At 34.2% G+C, this 10,430-nt stretch overlaps 2 pseudogenes; one reads left to right on the forward strand and one right to left on the reverse strand.

Annotated features, from left to right (window-relative positions):
* The first annotated feature begins 661 nt into the window (after nt 1–661).
* LOC132042560 (alpha-farnesene synthase-like) lies at nt 662–2,994 on the forward strand (annotated as a pseudogene).
* Nucleotides 2,995–5,110: 2,116 nt separating this feature from the next.
* On the reverse strand, nt 5,111–7,823 carry LOC132042561 (multiple C2 domain and transmembrane region protein 7-like; annotated as a pseudogene).
* Between the last annotated feature and the right edge of the window lie 2,607 nt (nt 7,824–10,430).

Below are 10,430 nucleotides of genomic sequence, written 5' to 3' on the forward strand. Positions count from 1 at the left end.
ATCATTTTTTTAAATTTTTTAATTTACTAGAGTAGTAGTAATAATTATTGCTCATGCATGCATGCAGAAAAAGAAGTACAAAAATTGGCTGGGGAAGCTAAAAAAGGGAAATGATCAGTTGCACGTTTTCAAACACAAATCCACTGGCCCTGCTAGAGCTTGTTGACAGAATTGAAAAAATTGAGCCTCAGTAGTTACTTTGAGGTTGAAAAATAAGGGGAAACTTTGGAAAAAAAATAATAAAGTGCATGTACCGTGGTGCAAATTATTCAAGTTCAAAGGATCATGATGAGGATCTCTATGCTACTGTATTGTGCTTCAGGTCCTCGGGGAACACACCATGCTTCACAAGGTTATCATCAACTTAATTATTACTATAAAATATTTCCCCCTTAAATTACGTGTCTATATTGTCTAAACCAGGGGGTATTTTGTGGTTATATATAAAAAGATTGTGATTTGGTTGACGGATTTTAAAAAAATAAAGGAAGATTTTTGAAAGTTTTAAAAAAATTTAGTTTTTTGAAAATCTTTCTAAAGTTAAATTTTTATAAATATAAATGTGTCAATCTTTTTGAAAATAATAGGAAAAAAAACCTTTGGGGACAGGAGTAATAGTTTATTTCCCCCATTCTCTTATAATTCCTTTTGTACTACAGATATGTTAAAGATTTGTTCGCTGGCAAAGGAAACTCTGACAAAGAAAGTCTCAGATATCAAAACATTATTGGAGTTTTTGGGAAGGGACATATCTGAGCATGGATGATCTTACTGAACGACATAGAATGTTCTCAACCAAAACCTCAAGAATTTATCTAAATCAAATGTTGACAGATTTATACTAATGAGGAATACAATTTTAGCAATAGCTTGAAGTCAATTTGGCATTGAGAAGGACGATTTTGAAGACACCTTAGTGCTCAAGATGAATAGAATGTTACGCAAATCCAATGTTGTTGAAGGGGAAAACTTAACTTCAAATTATTCAACCCACACCAAAAAGATCTTAAAGATTTATAAGGTATTAAAACCTGCCAAATAATAACAACTTAAAATTTATTCTTATCTTTTTATTTTTCAAAACGGTGTGTATTTTCTCACCTTAACTATTTCATTGAATATTTGTTTACCTTGCTTTTAATCTGTTTTTTTTTTTTTTGGGAAATTAAACAGATGGTGGAGGAATTTTGCATAGTTGAAGATTTGTCCTTTACAAGGGACAGGATATAGAAAGCTTCTTTTACGCTGTAGGGAAATTTCCTCTGAGCCTCAACATGGAAGCATGAGAATATGGCTCACCAAAGTGATTCAATTAATTTTAATTATAAAGAGAGAATTTATGGTTATTTCCGACGTGGAGCAATTCACTCGTGCCATAGAAAGTTTTTCACATGCTAAATTCAACATTTAATACATGTCAATTTAAAATTAATTAAGTAGTTACATTTAAATGCATAATAATCATAAATGAGACCATTTAGGTGGGATCCAAATGAAGTACAATGTCACCAAATGTATGCAGATTTGTTTCAGAGCATTGCATGAAAATGGAAGAGATATCTGTTGAAATTCAACAACAAAAGGGTGGCCCTTCAGCATTACCTTATCTGAAAAAGTGGTTAGTAAAAAGGTCTTTCCATATCTAGTATAACATATGTTCAAATGCTTTATAGGCCAAGACAAAGTGCCAAAAAGGCTTAAATTCTGATAGTTGGGTTTTCTTTTTCCCGATTACAACAGTAAAATGGTTGATTTGGGTTTTGTTTTCATATTATAACAGTGATATTGATTTGATTTTGTATTGGAGAACTGCAGTGAAACACCATGGGAAAAGGACATGGGAGTTGGGGGAAATTTTAGGGATGAAGTTTGGGGGGGAAAATTTGGGGAACTTAGGTAATAGACCAAAAAATGCTTAAAAGATCTCATTTTAATGAGGTGGGGGGGGTATTTTGGGGAATAAAAAATCGGACATTGTTACAAACTTTTTTGTTGTATTTGAAAACTTTAAATTTTAAAATTTATCCCATATAAAACTTATGAATCCCCCTTTTGGCCCCCTAGAAGGGAAGATCCCCCCCTTTGCCCTTTTTTTGCGGGAAATTCCCAATAATGTGCCTAAGCTAATTTAAGAAACGTGGTTCCAAAATATGTAGGAGTATCAACCTAAGTTGCTAGGTTACTGCCTTAAACTATATTCTCCAAATAATTATTTATCGCCTATTTATGTTAGAGCACCACATCAACCAAAAAAGCCAATTTGTCGTCACAAAAAAAATTAAGCTATACTTAAAAGTCAAATTTTTTTCCTGTCCCTATGATTTTTCATGCATTTTGAAAAGTCTTCTGATGTTTCAACAATTCAGTGGGTCAACTTCTGTAAACCCTCTTGGAAGCAACCTGGTATCACAAAGGCCATATACCAACCTTGAAGAGTATCTTGAAAAATGGGGGGACCTCCTCATCCGGGCCATTACTTTCCTTTCATGTGATTTTTGGTCTCCCAATGAAATCAAATGAAACCATTGATTTAGCAAAAATTGCAAAGAAATTATTTCCAACTTCGGTTATAATTCGATTTTGCAATGACCAAGGCCCCAACGGAAATCTCAAACTTCTACCTCTTTTTTTTCCCTTCTTTTCAAATCCCCCCCCCCCCCCCCCCCCCCCCCCAACCCGATAGGGCAGTTCTTTTAACAAATTTGTATCATTTGTAGGTTGAGCTAGAGAGAGGTGATGTCGCTTCATAAATTCTAGCATAAAGAAGAAAATGCTCAGAGAGGTAGCTGAGCATATCGAAAGCATAATTATGGTTTCTTGGAAAAGATCAATTACCATTTCAATACCCTTTCACATCACATCGAAAACTTGTTAATGTAATAAATGAAGCACGAATGGCGCATGTCTTTCCCAAATTTTGGGGATGGATTTGGGGTTAAGATGGCAAAACCCCAAGATCAAGTCTTGTTCCTTGTCCTATTACATAATCATTGACAATCTCTCCAAGCCTTCTAGAATTTTTTGGGTTATATGTATGAAAAAGAAAGGTGAAGTTTCTCTTTGGGTTTTGTTATAAAGTTTGGGTTTGGTGGTTTGGGGTCATTGAACAATCCCCAAACGGGGATTTAAATTGATAATTTATTAATTATAATTAAATTTTTTCCGTTCCAATTTTTTCCCTTTTTAATTTGAAAAAACAATTTTTTTTTAACTTATTTCCTAGGCCTTTCAATTTTTAAATTATTAATTATTACCTAAACTACTTAGTAGTTCCAAATCTATAAATTTATTTTAAAAAAAAAAAAAATTATGTCTAAAATTTAAATAAAATTAAAATATTTAACCCCAAAAACGCCGCCATAAAAGGGAAAAAGAGGGGGTGTGACTTTTAAAAACAAATAATATTTCAAAATTTTAATGGATCTTCACCATAAATCTAGTTCCCGTCAAAATGGGTTGGGGTGAATTTCCACATACTAATATGTTCAACCATTCATAGAAATTTTCCGTACTTTTAAAAAATGTTTCTAACTTAACCAGACATCCCCATTATATACAATTCTTCTTTTTCAGTTTACTCCCCAACTAAAAAAATATAAAACAAGGGGAAAAAAAAGATAAAAACAAATTTAATCCATGATGATGGAGGAACCGCTTGCGGGAATATTCCTTCATCTAGAAACAATTTTTCTCCAATTTTTTAAATATGATAACAGAATAAATTTTTTAGAGAATACAAAAAAAATTAAAATTTATGATTTAAAAACAATTTGGGTCATGAAATTTTTCCCAAAAAAAATAACCCCACTTTTTCAAAAATTTTATGGGGTTCCTTATAAAAATTTAAAATAAAAAAATATAAAAAACTAAAATTAGGAAATAAATGTTAATATTCTATAATTTTTTTTTTTCAAGTTTTTTTTTAAATTTAAAAAATTTGGAAAAAAAAAAAAATTTTTTTTAAATTTTAAATTTTTTTTTAAAAAACAACATTATGTTCTCAAAAAAAATTGTAATATGAGAGTTAAAATTTTTATTTTTTGTTTTTTTGTGTTTTAAAAAGCAATTTTTTTAAAATCTCTCAAAATATGTTTTGCTTTTTTTTTTAATAGTTTTTGGAATTCGTGTTTTCATTTTTTTCTTCCCCCCTTTTTAATTATTTTTGGGTAATATTAAAAAAGGGATAAAAATGGAAATTTTTTTTTTTTGAATTTTATGTTATTTTTTAAAAAGGATAAATCTTTAAAAAAAAAAAAATTCTACCTTTCATTCCTAAAAACAAAACAAAAAAAAAAATAGTTTTCCCTTTTTTCTAACTTTTTTAACCCCAAATGTTTTGTGGAAACCGGGTTATTAAATCCATGCCATTTAATTGATTAAAGTTTTGTGCTCCCACTCTTCGAGGCCAAGGAGGGTGGGGGAAAAACCCCCAAAAACAATCCACTTTTTGCAAGGGAAAGGGAAAAATTTTTACTTTTGTAGGGTTGGTTTAAAATTAGGGTTTTAAAAAAGCCAACTTCAGTTTTTTGAGTTTTTTTCGTCCCTGTCTCTCTTTGATAAACATCTTTCAGTTCTTGGTCTCATCCGAAGTATAAGCTTGGCCAAAAGTCAATTTTCTTAAATAAAATTTTGTGACTGCCCATTCAAAGGGCAAGAACTGTTAACACCACCCTTTGGAGTTGGTTTTTTCTTTTTAATCTTTGGTTCATAATTTCATTTTTCTCATCTCCCTCATGAAATTGAAAATATGCATACAATGGTGTCATGACTATTATGGAAGAAAGCCTAAATTAAAACAGCTTGAGATCATGTATTCCCAATCTTAGAAAAAAAATGCACAACCAAAGTTTATTAAAATAAATTGGGAAAAAAAGATTGTAGGAAGGGATTTTATTATACATTAAAATGGCGGGCCATAGAATTATTTATATGGCCCGAAAAAAATCTAGTCCCCACATCCAATGCTCGAGCAAAAAACAAAAAACACGTTAAATAAGCATTCGTTCGACAAAAATAAAAAAGCAATAGAAACAATTACAACATACTGTCTGCCCTCCACCCGACGGAAGAAGTTATTGGCACAGAAGGCCCTATGTCGAAATCTGATGTCTCATCTGATACCTATCAGGGCAATCACCTGGAACGGCGTCACATACAATACCAATGCAGCAACAAGGCAAAAAAGTAACAAAGAGGGCCGTAGCACGGGGGGCACCCCGCTCAGTAATGACTGGAGTCGCCCCTTGAGTTGCCACTCACCAACTACTGTTTGAACCGTCCAGCCACGCTCCTCAACCGATCATACCTCATTCTCACCGTTCAGGGGGCGGGTGTTGGAAACGTGTCGAACCTTCATCAAGCTCATCTGGGGGCATGACTGGGTTCATAACTTTGTGCTTGAGGGGGAATAGGCCAAAGGTAATTCCCCTCCTTTTGAAACATGTATAGGAAAACAGTTGGTAAAAAGAGTTCCGGAAAAAAACAACTAAGAAAGAAACGTCCGAGGACTGTTTTGATCGGGTTCTTCCCATGCAATATCTCCAACCATTTTCCCGCAGCAAAAAATCCCGTGAAAATCGACATCAAACGGAAAAAAACGCCTTGCTACGCCCCCATACCCATAAATGTGAATCCCATCCGACAAAATTCCACCATTTTTTCAAGGGGGGTCTGCTCGTCCCAACGCATGGCAACTATATTAACCCTGGTGCCTTAGCATTCGGGGTTTCAAACAGTAAAAGGCCACGTAATGCATTTTCGGAAAGAGGACGTGAGTATTTGTAAAGCATGTTAGAAAGATGTATGTAAAACGTATCCCAAATGCAACCCCATCTTTTAACACCAGTAGGATGAAGGACAAGCAGTGGGTAAATGTGAAACTTGCCTGTTTCAAGTGTAGATCGATCTAACCTTCCCGACCTTTAGGTCTTTGGGACGTTTTATGAACCCCTTTTTTCCGAGTTGGCTGTTGTCGAACACACCCACAGTGAGAACCGTATGATAAAAAACCCCCCAAAGGGGCTGCCAGTTTTTGGGCAGAGATTACAACAATGGTTCGAGTTCAACCCATTTGTGACCATACTTTGCTACACAATATGTTCCGATGTCCCCTTGTTATCTCGTGTTTTCAAAGGGTGAAGTCCCCCAGCATTTAAGACTCAGGGTTTAAGAACCCCGATTTGGGGGCCCCATAGCTGTTTTGCTGTGGGGGGAAGATCACTACTATAATGAGTGGATTCGTCGAGGACATGATAGCCCCCCAAGACAGACTCGAGATGAAGTTTACTTTGAAAATTTTTCCTTCTTTGATCAATATCCCGGCCACGGGGGTTTTTCCCAAATTAAACCAACGAGAATGGATCATTTTATCTCAGCACGCTTTTCCACCATGCTCAAAGGGGTGATAACCCTCCCAATCTGCTTTACCCCGGGGCCACGCGATCCCCACTGAAAGGGCGAGATTTTCATCAAACGTTCAGCAGCAACAAACAGGAGATCTTCATTTAAAAGGGGGAATTCCCCCCGGGGGGTTTTCAAAATTGGTTTTCCCATCTGTACCTTCACGTAAGCGTCCGGGAACGAGTTTTCTCAGTCGGGGCAAATCCCGTGCCTCGACAACATTAACACGGAGGTACCATAACCGTGGGGATGATAGACCTTGAACGTATAAGAGGGATGAACCGTGTCAACAGATAAAGGCATCGGAAAGCCAAACCGGGAAAACTTCATCCGTTGTGTCCGATCCAAAAAGCAAGCAAAACCCCATCTTCTCTCCCTTTCTGCAAGCCGGCCCCCCGGGGCTAGGGACTTCGGTGGGGCCCGCATCGGGGCTTCATTGAGGTCAAATCTGCACAGGCCTACAAAATCATCTTTTAAAATCCTTGTCTTTAACTACGACCTCAACACGGGCGTTTGCACCCTTTTCCCCGAGAAAAGGCAAACCACCCACATGGTTTTTGATTTTTCTCAAGGGCTTCGTAATTCCTTTGTAATTCCCGAGGGACCCAACATAAGGATCACCCCTGTAATATCCATCATGGGAAGCTCACAGCCTTAACAACTCTAACAAAAAGGGAAATGCATCTTCTCAACAAGACGGGTCAACCAGACACCTGTCCCTACGAATAACACGACCACCCACAACTCGGGCCCCCCCAGGAACGGACCGTTTTCCTTAAGTGCATAGTCAAGGGTTGAGCCATTTAAGAATGCATCCGGACGAGCTAGGTGGGCGTGGGACTTCCCGGGAAACCCTTTATTTGCTCGGGGAATTTTCTTTCCCTTCATGATGCAGGGAACAGGGGGCACGCAGGAGCTTGTTGTTGTTTGCTGTGGGTGATTTGGATTGGGAAGATGATGGAAAGTATGTCTCACTTCAGATCTCGGGATTTTCGGGCTGGGGTTTGAACTGAATGGTGTGAACCGAGTATCCAAGATGACTTTATGGAAGGATCGCCCAAAAACATACACTTTAAGGCCAGTTCTCCCCCACACGTGAAAAGATACTTCGCTTCTCAAGAGGATAATGCAAGACAACGGAATCCGAATAAGGACAAAAAGGAAAGTAATTTCCCAAGAAAGGAAATGGACTGGTGGTCAACATTGTTGTACACATAGGCGTCAAGAGTGAGCATAGGAGGTTGGAAGGGTCGGAGATGTTGAAGTAGAAAGTCTCATTCCACAAAGGACTTAAATCTTTTTTCCCTTAAGGAACCTCTGACCTCAAAGTAAAGTTCCACGAAAGAACTCGATGAACCTTGACTTTTCGGTAAAAGGTTAGGGGAAACCACTTCAACGCCTAGCTTCAAATTGTTCAAAATCATCTTCAAACAATTTTGTTAGGAATTAAAGATGGCAGCAGTACCTGAAAATTTAAAAAAAAAAAAAAAAAATTTACTATGTATCTAAAGAGAGAAAAGGAGAGAAAACATTTAAAAAAAGGTTGAGAACTGAAAAGGGAAAAAAAAGCAAGTCGTTAAGCAACAAATGAGATGGAACTAAACTGATCATACTTATTCAGCCAGTAAACTTCAAAAAATTCAAAGAAATGACCCTGATGCAATAAAGGAGCGGGTAAATTCTTAAAATTGGGAAAGGGTTTCACTTCAAGGACATCATAAAAAAATTTTATCTCAATACATTACTTGAAGTCTCAATAAAATCTGGTTGGGGGCAGGGAAACAACAAACACAATGGTATCATAAATTGATCCAATTACAAAATAAGTTCACAAAAGACTGAAAAAAATAGTCCAACTTGCAGATAACAAATTTATCATAAATCTAAGAACAAATTGAACAATTCCAGCACATCCAAAGCAGAACTTCAACCCTTTTCATCTAATACAAAAATAAAAGAACAAGGATATTTTTTTAAAATGATAGAAACACCCAAACATGACTAACCTGTCGTTAGAAACAATAAACACGCACTTTTCCATACCACAAAGAAAAAAGAGAAGAGAGAAAAAACATAAAAGAAAGTCACCTCTAAATGGATTTAACCATATTCCCACCTTCTATAATGAAATGAAAAATTTAAAAATAAAATACTAAAACTTAAAAAGCAGAAGAATTTTTCCCTTCTCTAACCGAAATCAGATCTGCAAAAACAAAGCTTAGTTGAAATAGCAGTTCTAAATCTTCAAACAACCTGATCATTGTGCAAACAAACAAATCTAAGTCAGAGATATTTCAAACGAGTAAATCCGTTTTAAAAATAAAAAATTTTAAATTTTACCAAATTTTGAAAACAACTGCGACTCTATACAGGAAAACAGTCTCAAGTATATATTTAAAAAGTTTTTTTTGGTATCTACCTTTTCCCTACCAACAAAGAAAGTACTGGTCCCTAAAAAGACAACTATAAAAGATTTAAAAAAAAAACCCCTTTAAAAAAATCAAACAATAAGATCTAATCTTCATTTTTCCCTCCCTTTCTTTTTTATTTTCAACAAGACAGGAAGAGGTTTTTTATAAAAACAAACAAAAGCCAAAAAATGCAGGAATAATTTGAGATTATAAATAAAAAAAAAGGTCAACCCCTTTTAAACCCGTGTTCAGCCATGGAGATCTACAAACTTTGTTTAAAACTAAAATTTAAAAACATAAAGCATGCTTGAAGTTAAAGTTCCTTAAAATAGTCAAACACATGCACTTTCTTTTAACTAAAAATCAACCCATAAACCACTAAAATACATAAAGTTCTTTGATCTTAACAAAAGTAAAAAGGAAAAGTGGTAATTCCCCCTGCAAAAAAAATTAAAAAAAAAAAGCCACAAAACTTTGACAAAAAAAAAGACCCAATTTGGATCAATTAAAGGATGAAACAAAATGCTACATAATAATTACTACCTTTCAAGATTTCAATTTACCCAAAAAAAAGATCTTTCATAATTTATTAAAAACACATTGAAAAAAAAAATACAAATAAAAAAAAAAGAAAATTAAACTTGGGGGAAACTAAATCTAAGTTTTGTCTTGGTTTTAATTTTTTTTTTTTTTTTTTTGCATTTTGGGAAGACAAAACAATCTTGAAACAAAAAAAGAAACAAATTTTTTTTTTGGCATAATAGATCATGAAATTTAAAAGCATTTTTGGGGTTTTTGAGTATCCCTTTTTAAAATTGACAAATTTTAAAAATAAAAAAGAAAAAGTACTAAACGAAATAAAAAAAACAACATCAAAGTTCTTGGTTGTCTTCCAAGGGAAATGAAGTGACTTTATGAAAAAAATTGAAAAAAATTATATTTTTTAGCATCAAAAATCATAAACCCCCAAAAGAAATTGGGGTTTTTGGTAGTGACTAAATTTTAAGAAAATCACCAAAGGGGAATTTAAAAATAAACAAACATTAATTTTTGGGGAAAAAATTAAAAATATTTATTTTTTGGGGTAAGGAGATTTCGAAAATTCTTAGCATAAAAAAGGTACTCGCCATGAAAAAAAAAGGCCAATTGAGCTAGTACCTGAATATATTAAAAAAAAAAAAAAACCAAACTTGAAAAAAAAATCAAAGAGAAACAACCATCTAATAAACCCTTTCATTTTTTGGGCAAATGAGTCTTTCTTGAACCAAATAGTAAAAAAAAAAAAAAAATTTTTTTGGGATACAAGTCATGTAACTCAAAAAAAAACCAAAATTTAAATAATCAAGAAGAAAAAAAAAGGGGGAAAAAAAAAAATACCCCTTTTTTTTGCAAAACAAGATTTCCCCTTTTCAAGAATCAAAAGAGAAAATCAAAAATCAACCATATGCAGTGAATATGAAACTTTTTTTTTTTTTTTTTCATTATTTAAATCATTATTGTGTCTGTGTTATATATAGATTTGTTAAACAAATTAATGGGAAAGGGGAAAAGGACACATGTGATTTTTTTTTTTTTTTTTTCCTTTTTTAAATTTTTTTGGGGGGGTGAACTGTTCTGAAA

Source organism: Lycium ferocissimum, unplaced genomic scaffold (genome assembly GCF_029784015.1).
Source record: "Lycium ferocissimum isolate CSIRO_LF1 unplaced genomic scaffold, AGI_CSIRO_Lferr_CH_V1 ctg16168, whole genome shotgun sequence".
Taxonomy (NCBI): domain Eukaryota; kingdom Viridiplantae; phylum Streptophyta; class Magnoliopsida; order Solanales; family Solanaceae; genus Lycium; species Lycium ferocissimum.